The sequence below is a fragment of the Triturus cristatus genome, chromosome 3_1, assembly GCF_964204655.1.
Source record: "Triturus cristatus chromosome 3_1, aTriCri1.1, whole genome shotgun sequence".
Classification (NCBI taxonomy): domain Eukaryota; kingdom Metazoa; phylum Chordata; class Amphibia; order Caudata; family Salamandridae; genus Triturus; species Triturus cristatus.
Window position 1 is genome coordinate 308,572,389 of NC_140583.1, and position 12,142 is coordinate 308,584,530.

General features: G+C 44.1%; 1 protein-coding gene across 2 annotated transcripts in view; it reads right to left on the reverse strand.

Annotated features, from left to right (window-relative positions):
* SNX1 (sorting nexin 1) overlaps positions 1-12,142 on the reverse strand; it is a 732,138-nt gene that overhangs the window by 51,937 nt on the left and 668,059 nt on the right. The gene's annotated exons all lie outside the window — the stretch shown is intronic.

Genomic DNA, 12,142 nt, shown 5'->3' on the forward strand with positions numbered 1-12,142 from the left:
CATGGCGTCCTGGAGATCGTCCCAATCCGACCTCTCCGCCTGGATCGCCCGGTTAGAGGAGGGGTATGGGTGGAAGTCTTCCCAGCCTGCAGTCCGGTCTCGCTGCCTGTTGAGGATGGTGTTTTGTCCCCCTCACTGTCTCGTGAAGGGTCCGTGGATCACCATACTTCCGAAATTTAGGCTATCCCCCCAGACAGCTAGTCTCAATGCCGGAAGGCCACCAGGGCGATCGATGGACATACAGACGGAGCGGTCCGCAGCTGGTTCCGTTACTGCGCCATTTTCACCTGCATCATAAAGCTGGCTGTGGTCGGATTTGCTACGGATCTGAGGGAGTTTGGGAGATCGAGGTGCGGAGCCACTTTAGGAAGCGGCCCTCTTTGTTACTTACTCGTTCGTGAATTACGGGGCCGTGGCTTGCCACGCACCTGTAATTCACTATCTTAAAATAAAAAAAACATGTATCTCTATAATTTTCTGTGTAAATAGCTGAATGAAATGTATCTTTTTATTTCTTCAAGTAAATTTAGTGTTTGACCTACATATAGTGTGTGCTTGTTACTGCCTCCATGTTTGAGGACTTTCCATATTTTGAGTACTTCACTTATTCTCAACTGAAATCACGAAAAACCATTGGGGTTACACATATGTGTCAAATGTTGTATAATAGTGGACAGAAAAATGTATCTATGTTTATAGAACTACATTTTAAGAATCATGACGTTACAAATGTAACACTATATAATGATATGTGTTGAAGTCAGGGCTTTAAGTGGGCCAGGTCTCACCAGTGCTGAGCACCAGCAGTTTTTATCGCGTAAGCGATCGCTATGCAAGACTATAGTAAGGGGCTCCCAAAAGTGCTCCCAAAAGCGGATTGCATGGCGAGCACGCGCACAATCATGTGCATCGTGCCGCCATGCAATCCGTTTGGCATGTACTTCAAAGGGTCCGCTCACCCGCATGGAATGCGCTCCCCCGCCAAGCGCGCGCGCCACGCTCCGCCGGGCTTGTCTTGTTACTATCTGCCTTCAACTGTTTTGGGTTTCTCTGAGGCACTAGGTCGGTATTAATACATCACTATTGAGTATTCATTCAGGTCAATGTTTTATTTCACTTAAGGATTGTGAAAAATGGGAGCATCGAACCACATAATGTAGGTTGCAACATATAGTGAGCCACTGAGTCCGGAAGAACAAGATAGAATACATTTTATTGTTTAGTTAATTAAAACCGTAACAATATAACATTTGTTAACAATGCATAGTACCAATAAAATCAATTAAAAAAGTATTGTAAAACCAGTTACTTTTTCCATAAAATTTTTGGGCCGTTTCCTTGTACAGATAGCCAATGTAACAATAAAATTAGGCTAATACCTAAGATTAATTCTGAAAGTGCCATTGTGCTGTTAACTTGTTCTTAAAACATACGCGTTTACAATTTAGTTATAGATGGTGAAATTGTGTGCAAAAATTGAAGTTTTAAGAAAGCCATGTATAGCGTTTGTGTACAACAACAGAGGGGTGAGCAGGCAAGTTCTTAGTTCATTCAAAAGGGGCTCTCTTATGACTGGGTTTGTAGCGAATCGTCCACGCCCCACAACACTGTCTAAGCTGGTTCCTTGTAGGCGCTTGCTGTGGCATAATCCCATTGTGAATAGATGTTGAGACCATGGAGTCCGACTAAGACGGATCCAAGTCCCCTTCAAAATGTCCAAGAACATTGATGATTCTTTGATCAATAACCAAGTTTTTTAGCCGTTTTTGTTCAGCAAGCGTTAAAAATTTTAGTAGGCGGCAATTTAGCTGAGTGTTTTCTGATTTAAAACAGGCTAGTACCGCTTGTCTCCTAGTTCGGATACCCTTTGATTTGAATAGGTTTTTTAGGAGTTTCTGCCGATCTCGAGCCATATTTTTGCATAGGCCGATTAAGTGTAGTATATCGCCTTGCTTAGCTTTGCACAAGCTGCAATAGTCTGTGCTGTCCGCCGTTGCCATGGCGGAAGATGCTAGGCACAAGGCAGAATTCCTAATCTGAACCTCATAAAACTAATTTTTACTGCTTTAGAATACCCCTGATTGAAAATACTTGAGGGGTCAGTGTCTTATATGTGTTCAGAGTCATCCAGGCATGGGCTCTATTGGAGAAAGTTGCCTTATCTTCGATCAGTGACACTTGTTTAATGACCTTCCAGGCCAATTTTTTAAATGCGTAGTATCCAATTTGAGCATCCCAAAGTTCCTGTAATTTAGTGTGTTCCAGGGCTGAGTGGATGTAATCTCTGGCTTGAGACGTGTCTCTGTGCTGCAGATCTTGCCACAGCAGGCTGTTGAGCAGCATATGGGACGGAGAGCTTTTGATCTTAAACCAACAGATAATATATGCACCCTGTCTGGCGAGATCTTGTCGTAGGGGCCCAAACTCCAACCTAACCTGGGCTGGAGAGGTATAGTTCGGAAGACAGAACATTTGTTTGTAAGCTTTGACCTGAAGGTTGTCTAGTTCCTTAGCATCTCTGCCCCGCATAGCTTCACTGCCGTATGCAATTGTGGGAAGAAGTTTCGCCTGGGCTACCCTTAGTAAGGGGGTCAGGAGCGGCCCCGTAAGTTTGTGTGCAAGATTTTTCAGTGTTATGGCCATTAACATGCCCTTTCTTCTTTCCTCCTTCATCTGAGATTTAAACGAGCCGCCTTTGTCTATGAATACTACTAGGTATCTATATTCGTCTGCCACATCAATTTTTCTGTCACCGAGGAACCAGTTTCTCTGGCGTGTTGTTTTGTTATTATGGATTGTCATCGTCCGTGTTTTTTGCAGATTTATCCTTAGGTTATTCTCTTCGGCATAGTTCTGCATTGCCGTCAGGAGTTTCTGTAGTCCGACGTATGTGTGGCTAAGCAGGACTACGTCGTCTGCATACATTAAGTTGGACAGTGCAATCCCACCTAACTGTGGGGAATGAGAGTTACAGGCGTTGAGTACTTTTGGCAGATCAGCCAGATGTAGATGAAACAGGGTTGGTGCAAGCACACAACCCTCTTTCAAGCCTTTTGAGGTGTAAATTTTCTTGGAGATGTGGGTGCCATCACCTAGTGTCACCTGCACCCAAGTGTTTGTGTGTAAAAGCTTCAGCATATTTACAGTAGGCGCTGGGGCACCCCATTGATCCAATTTCCTCCATAGTCCGCCTCTGTCCACGTTGTCGAAGGCAGCACTAAAGTCAATATAGCACAGATGTAATGGTTGCTTAGAGACTTTAGCTGCGTCGATTATTAAGGATATTTTGAGGATGTTAGTGGTGGTACTTGTTGATTTACGGAACCCAGTCCGATTCCACTGTATAATAAGACTAGCCTCTGCCCAAGTTGTTAGATCTTGAAGTATTGTGCCTGAAAAATATTTTGCCTCATTGTCTATCAAAGCTATTAGGCGACAGTTGTTAGGATCCGCCTTGTCCCCTTTTTTTGTGGATTGGTGCTATAATTGACCCTTTCCAGACTTCTGGTATTATTTCCAGCCGCCTGATGTCCGTGAATAAAGAATGAAAAATTTCCACCCAGGCATCGGTCTTAGCCTTGTAGAGTGCCGGGGGAATGCCATTCGGGCCTGGTGCTCCTTCTCTCCTTCCTTTTGCTATTTGTTTTCTAATTGTTGTCGGGGGGAGATAGCTGATGGCACCTAGTCGGCAGTTTTCATTATATTCAAGTTCTTGATTGCTCGGCTCAATTAAGGTCTGGCTGACATATGCTTGCGGCATAAAAATGCTTGTTTGATAATTGCCAGGTGTTTCAGTAGTGTTGTTGAAGTGACTTGACAGGTAGTTCACACATGTTAATTCTGTTATGTTTGACCCAATTCCGATTTGGTATGGGCAGATAATTCCGTTGACTGTTTTCCAAAAACGACTTCTGTTACATTTTATGTCGCTTAGCAATTTTGCCCAGTGATCATTCTCCCAATCTCTTTTGATATGCCATTTCAGTTTCTTCAATTTTGCCCTTTGCTCCTTTAAGTTTGTTCGAAGAAGAATATTCCACGGTGAGTGTCTTAGGTTACGCAGAGCTGCATTTATTATTTTAAGAGACTTTATCTCTACTCGAATTCTTTTCGAGGTGTTGTTCTTATTATGTGTGGTCTGTAGCTTCCGCTTGTTATTGTTGTTTTCTGTATGTCGACTTATAAGTGTATCGGTGAATTTTTCCCAAATTTCTATTTGATTTCCTGGGCTTTCAGCTAGCTTACTGAAGAGTTGAATTGCCGCATCAGCTTTAGTAACTGTGTTTGTTGTTGTGCAATTAATCCTCTGTAAATTGGAGGTATAAATAGTCTCCTGGGTTGCTTCCGGCTTGATCGTTTTTGATGCTATGCAAATTATGTGAAATTCTTGTGGACGGTGGTCGCTGTCTCCTTTGTCCCCCATTCTAAATCCACCGATATGTTCAAAAAGTGCAAAATTTGCGAAGGAATAGTCCAGGATTGAACTGGTTGTTGAAGAGTAATATGAGGCGACAGGTGGAATGTCGTCTGGGAATCTGCCATTTAATGCACGCAGGTTTAAATGTTCCAGGTCATCTAATAGATGGTTATTACTTCGATTCTTCTTCTTCTGCCGTGGAACATATTGTATAGGTATGTTATATAGACCTGTTAGCAGCTCTACCTCGTGTCCCTGGGCCGAGCCTAAAAGATATTGATTAAAATCCCCTGTCAAAATTATCAGTGGATTCGCCGGCGCCGTAGAGATTTCTGTCACATGTTTCACTAACTCTATAGCGTCCTTTATTTTACGTTTAGGATGAATGTATGAGTTTATCCAGATCACCTCGGTTTCTTTATCTTCGATGAAAATTGGAGTTTTCACTGTAATAAATGCATTTGAATTTAGATTCAACTTTGTTGCTGATGATATGCGGGTTGTTGAAACGTAGGTGGCCAGCCCCCCAGAACTGTGACCAAATCTTCCGGACCTTATTGCCGGTATAGAGAGGCACATGTATCCCTCAATTTGTATCTGGGTCATGAGCCAAGTTTCCTAAAATAGTATTATGTCATGGGCCTTGATATAGTTTAAAAAGTCTGGGTCAGTTATTTTAGCAGCTAGGCCATTTATGTTCCAGGAACAGACTTTAAGGAAAGGCATTTTCAACCGGCCTGTTGTTCCAATTTGTTGATCAAGTCAAGCCTGCACTGTGCGTCTTTTTATGGTGCGTGATATTGCTTCCATTTTACGAACCTGGTATATTGGAGCTCGTGGTTGTGATGTTAGTTCCTGTTGGTGCCTGTAGTCGTCAATGCTCCTTTGGCGAGATCTCCCACGGGCGCCCTTGAGGATGCTGGTTGGTGGTATATCATCCACTTGTTGGCCTGTGCCTTCAGTGATTATTAGTGGTGCCGGGTATGCTGGATTTTGAAATGGGAATATCTCAATGCCCCATTTTTTGAAGACATGTAGTTCAGCCAGGATTAGTTTTGCAGTTCCGCTAGAAGTCCATGTTGTTTTTGTTGCTTCCATAGATTGAGTATTGTTGGTGTTTACAAACTCTATGGATATTAGGTCCATTGATCTTATCTCAGCTAAAGTTGGAATTGCCTTAAATAATTTTAAGATGTTGCCGCGGTTAAGTATATCCTGAGGGCCCGAGAGACATATATTGGATGAAAAACCAGAACTGTTGGCTCTTGCGTTAGTGTTTCCAAGTGCGTTGGGTTTGTTCCATCTGTTTGATCCGTTTGAAACAAACCACTGATTATCGCTTTGTACTGTATTTCCCCCTTATTACTTGCAGCCTCAGTTCTATGATTTCCTAAGGGTGGCTCGGAAGTTCTTTGTATGGGGTTTGTATGTATTAGACCTCCCCACCTGGACTGTACCTTGTTTTCCGGTAACCCAAAACTGGTGCATTCGTTGGCTTGCTCCTGATGCTTGGACTCAGTTGGTGGTAGCGCCTGCATTAGCCTATCAGGCCTAACTTCCCTTCCCTGGGCATCCCTTAATTCCCCTTGATTTTGTATTGGTTTCTGGTTGTGTTGAATTAAATTATCCTGTGTAGGTGCACGCAGAGGGCTACCCTTTTCTTTTGATCGCATGTGTATGTTTTGGGCAGTCCAAGGTGAACTCCTTTGGTCAGAGCTCTGTTTTTGTTGTTTGTTTTGAGTTGTCACCACATTTTTTGTTGTTTTTGAATTAAATGGGTCTCTTTGGCTTCTCCCTTCTTCTTGTTGTAGAGTTGAGGTAGTTGTTTGATTTGGCTTGTCTTTACTTACGTATGCGCAGGTGCGCAGTTTCAGATTTTGAGAGCTTTCAGGTTCCAGGGATTGTTCTAAAGTATTCGCAAGAGAAAGATCATGTATTGATGGACTACTTGTGGTGTCTAGGATGTTTTCGTAGTTGGCGTGACTGTCATGCGAATCGGCGAAGATGGGGAAGTAGGCAGACATGCTTTTGTCTGGCTTTGGATTCCGACCTTTACTTTTTTGTTGGCGGCGCTGTTTAGCATTTAGTTTTGATTCTTCGCCATTTTTAGAGACACTAGAAGTAGCCATTGCCATTACCTTAGTGACATTGCCCTGCTGTTGAGTTTCTGCCAGACAGTTGATTTCAGGTCCGTCCGCGATGTTTGAGACCACCTGCGTGTGTTTTGTATTTGTAGTTGTTGCTTTTGTCGTTACACTTTTAATTTCTGTTAACATGCTATTAAGCATTAGGGGTAAAGTAGATAATTTTTCGACAACCTGTTCGCAATTGCATTTGAGATTAGAAGTTGTTTGAGCTCTTGTGATCAGGCTGTTTAGGTTACCCAGTTTTTTAATCTATGCCGGCGGTGAAAACGGCCAGAGTGTTCAGTAATGTTAACTGTATCTCCATTTTTTCTGATTGAAATTGCAAGGCATTTACGGCCAGTTGGATTGTATTCAGTAAAGAATCCCAAGCGCTGATGTTTTGTGCCTTTGCCAATACAGATTCGTTGACAGTGAAGTTCGTCTGGTTTATACAGCTTTGGTTATTAGAGGAGATTTGGGGGCTGAACTGCCCTTGCTTTAGTACGTCTTCTGAGTTTGGTTGGTCGACCTCCGAGTTGTTATCCTGCTCATACTCTTGAGTCAGATTGTGGTATGCTTGTCAGTGACGCGATCTTAGTCGTGGTCGTCCTCCTTTCCCCAGTCGAGGTTATGTCTGTTGGCCCTAAGACCTCCGATTCGTTTCTTTGATGTAAGTTTAAAAAGGGATTTGTTGTTGGATTTCCACTTGAGTTTCCACTTCCCAAATCATTGCCCATGCTAAGGTTGGTGTTAACGTCACTAAGATTACCAAAGTATGAGCTATTATTTATACTAGTATGGCCGGTGATGATTCCAGCTCTCTGTTTCCTCTTTCTCTGCAGTTGAGGTCTCTATGGTCTCTGTGTCGTGTTCGTTAGCAAAATGTTTCCCGGGTCCCACGCCATCCTTCTGCGTTGGTTTTGAGGCTTCCGAGATTTCTAAAAATTATTTTAGCACTTGGACCACGGGCAGAGCCCTTGGAGACCCTAGAGACCGCCCTTGATGGCTCGTGCTTGTTCTTGGCCTCATGCTCGAAGGCCCTGGGATATCTGCTGGTATGGAAGCAGTGTTGTCCGATTGAGCCGTCGTAGGCCCTTCTTGTGATGTGGTGCTAGTTGACAGTTGTTTAGTCGATTGATTATCCTGATGTAGATCCACTTTGCAGACTTGAGCTGAAACATTGGGTGGCGTAGGCAGCATGGGAGATAGTAATCCTGTAAGTGCAGCGTTGCTTGAGTACAATGCTGACCCAATGTCTTTTAAGAAGTGAAACTTTGTGTAGATCTTGGGCTGGTTGAAACGAATAGCCTTGGTGGCGGTGGAGGGAACGCACTGCTTCATACCCTTGCTGTGTTCATGCTCTTGCTGTGTTACTGTTGCTTGATCTTGCACGCAGTCTTGCGCTTGATTCCAGCTGATGAGCGCAGGCACTGAGTTGGACTGGGCATGGGTTTGCTTTTTTGCTCTCCCCCGCCTGGACTTGAGCGACAGTGGCGGCATCTCTTCCCTTATCCTTCCTGATCTCATTCGGGCTGATGCCACCCCAAAAGTAGAGAAAACCCACTTCGTCCCACAGGAGGTGAAGTTTAGAGCTAGAAAGGGGGCGAGAATAGGGCAAGGATAGGGCCTCTGATTACCACTGCTTAATTTAGTTAACCTACTTGAACTGTTCTGACGGTGCTCCGCAGTCCTTGCTCGAAGGCAGCTCTCTTCTATACGCTTGTGTACGCTAAAACATGAGATTCAGAGCTTGCCGGCTGTTGTGCCACACCACAGCACACCACCACCCCAGACAGAGAAGGAGGAGGGGGGTCAGCCAAACACTGCACACACTTTTCTTGGAGCGTGGTGGGGGCAGTGGGAGGGCGGCACTCGGCCCAACAGCTCGGCAGTTGTCGGGGAGATGTCTAGTAATGTCTGGTGTCAATCGGTAATGGTTTTTCAAACCTTAATTATGCCTAATCGTGCCTTCTCGTACCTCTTTGCCGGCCGGCTGCCGCTGCCGGGAGCGCACATATAGTGAGCCACTGAGTCCGGAAGAACAAGGTCTGTTTAAGAGAAGCATCACTTGAATCTCTATGTGAGCGACAACACTTTATCATGACCGTGATGTGATGTTAGGACACAGGAACGATAACAAACAGTACAGGGATAGCGACGGTAGTGGACAACATGCGCAACATTTAGGAAGGCTGCGATCATACAGACAATCGTGCACCTTTTTGCATACAAGAAATTCAAACCATGCATACATATGTGCGATCACAGGACAAGAAACACACAATAACACGTGAAAGCAACAACGAAAGTGACAAGCCTTTCAGTTGCAGACCCCAAACCATGCAACCCGGTATCACTAACTTCGGAAGCAGACTTATTTGGGATTTAGAAAAAATAAAAAGTCTTACCCATTCACACAACCGGTCAAACCAAAACACTTTAAACAATTGCTTCCTTTGCTTTGAAGTATGATCAATGATGTATGTACCCCTTAACCAGACCAGGCGAATGTGATCTTCGCATTTAGAGATTACTTTTTCACCCACCTGGAATTTTTTTTAATCTCAACATAAAGGAGTTTTTCCCAGTCCAATAACGCGTTCTTCTACCCCCCGGAGCGTTGATGCGCCATTCTGTTCTCTTCTTGTGCCACTAAATACCCATCTGTTCCTCTTAACGGACTATTAAAGCTGCTGCAGATACCCCTGCCTCTTTCTCGAGCTATTGAACCGGTTTACAATCATACCTGCCGTGACTCACACTGTTACGACCGGTTACAATCTTGCATGTCCTTTTCTTGGGATATTACAGTTGCCTCCTACCCAAGAACTGTTTCTTCTCAGGCTGTTGATTGCCACGGTCCTGTCTGCTACATTCTCGTGCACTCAGTGCTGCTGGAGCAATGTAAGCCTCTTCCCTGGACAACCAATGCAGATCTGGACTGTCTGTCCAAATGGCATGCAATTAACGGAGGTTAAAGCCCGCACTATCCCCATATCACCCATACCCCCAACTTACCTCAGTCGCCTCGGCTGGTGTGAGCCCCTCTCAGGTTCAGGGAAAGCTTAACTCTTAGCAGTGGGACAGGAATCCCCACTCACCGGCCATCTTGAACATCCGGCTCGACGACGTGTACATCTATACGTCACTCACCCGGCGTTATTGCGTCACGCGAAGCACCCCGGCCTTGAAAGGATGCTTCTGCCCTTCGATTGGGATCGCATCTATTTAGCGACAGTTTTAAGTATTCCTCAGCAGTGACGCTAAGTGCATGAAGGAAATAAGACTGCGAACTGTCCGGGTCGCTCTGTCTGTAGACATAAAAGAAGGGCTACAATGGACAGGTTCTTGCAGAGGAACAGGGTGGCTCACTGGGAATGAAGCTATTAGATTGTCTTTTTTTTTTTTTTTTTTTTAAAAAAAGGATTTTAAGAATTTCAAAATTACGCCAAGTACACGTCGGTTCCAAACATTTTATGAGAGTTTTTAAAATCCAGTACGCCATAGAAAGTTATGTAATTACCATATCTTATTTACAATACTAACATTATAAAAAGCCCGATTAGTTTATTTTTGAAATTTTGTTGCTCCGGCTCTAATATTACAAAAAACAGGATTTCTTGGCTTTTGTTTGGTTGCTCGCGCCCTTGTTACATATTGTGACGTTTGCGATTTCAAAGAGGACATCAATGTGTGTCGATTTGCAGGTTGTGAAACTGGGCTGTCCCTGCTGTGAAAGCTTGCGGCCCTGAAATTATATTCCAGCTGAAGTGTAGCTCCATCGTGAGAGTATGCAATGCACATTTTCACATGCACATTGTATTGTTGGGAATGTGCATGCCTCTCAGTATGATTATGGTGACAAAAATTGACCTCTAATTAAGTTTTTTTGTTACTAAGTTGCTGAGTTTATTCTTGAAAATGTGTACATTTAGAAATTGTTTAGTTATGAAGACTAGACGTAAATATATCAGTCATGCATCACAATCGCACAACTTCCTGTTTTAAATAAGCATTGGCATAGCCAATAGGTCTTGCCTTGGGGACCTTAGAAGTGTTTAGCCATGCAACAGTCGATGTTATTGCACCAAGGATATTGTGCTGCATAACTAAATACTTATAAGGTCCCGAAAGCGAGACCTATTGGCTATGCCAATGCTTGTTTTAAACGGGGGCTCGAAACAAGTCTATTGGGCTCTGTTTTGTGCCCTGGAACAGTCGGTCCATTTTTTACGGACTGTAGTGACAGCAGGCACATTGATGTGTGCGTGCTCACACTGCTCACTTCTCACTAGTGGAGAAGTTAGGCATGACATCATGCCCGGTGAGCGTTGTAGGGGAAGGGAAATCCTTTAAAGAAAGTCATTTTCTCTCTGGATTTCGCTTCTCTTTTTGAAACTCAGGAGCAGCAACATTGTTGTGGTGTCACTAGGGCTTGAAGTGGAAGCTTTTTCAATATTATATACAGGCCACAGTAGCTGCTTATTTATCTTATGCAACTAACAACCATTGTCAAAGCCAATAGTCCTGACTTGTAGGTATGATGTTACTTATTGTATCTTGTATCGGGATGCAATGACCGAAGCAGCAAAATACAAATCGGGCGGCACACTAGGCTAAGCACAGATTTTTAGCTTGTGTATTAAGCCACGCCCTTAATTACATTGGCCGCGCCCCTTTGAGAGACCCCCCCAGCTTTCTCATCCCACTTAAAGCCCTGGTTGTAGTGTTACTTTACCTAGAGGCATATTACAATTTAATGTGAAGGCATGCACACATTCCACTTCCTTATCCAGGTTCTAATTCAATCATACCAACTCTTGTTTTCCTGTGTCTTTGTAGCTGAAAGCGATTTGCACTGGTTTACTGTTTCTGGGTGTACTGTCCATGTGCAATTGTGCCTGACGTTTCGTGGTCCAGTGTACTCAGTGGTGTCTCTTGTTTTCTCTCTGCGCATTCAAAGCCATCTGTGAGGTATTCTAGTTCCATTAGAGCTGCCTAAGAGGTGCTCCTTCCCCGAGCCCTCCCGTTTCCTGCTTCCCTGACCCTTGAAAGTCCTTGGCGCTCCTTGGCTCGCGGGGATTGTAGGCAGGATGTGGAAAGGCCTAAAGACAAGACTGAATAGACGGGAAGGCAGACATATTGTAAATGAATCAGACAGGTAACCGCTTTTCAGAGAAAGGCACAGTTCCTCTGTGAGTAGTGTGGGTAACTCTGCGGGCCCAGTGCAGCTCTGCTCTCTGAGACAGGGGATGGCTCGCTGTCTTCACTGAGTGAATATCAGCCAGCTGAGCAGGTGTATGTCAAAGGTGAGATGAGTACTTTCTGGGGCAAGGGAGACTCAGCTGTGCTTAATGCTGTAGGTGAAGTCCTGCTGTTTGTAATGGGTAAGCTAGTAGTCAGCACAGCAGTGCAGGGGTGTGCCAAAGGTGAGAGATAGCTCAGTGTGTTGAACACAATGCACAAAACCAGGATTGAACAAGTGCAAAGTTATTCTTCCCCTGGAGATCCACTAAGCCAGTGTGAAAGTTCAATTATGCATGCACAATTTTGCTTAATTTCTAGCATTTCGTATTACACTTTTTTATGTAAAATAGCA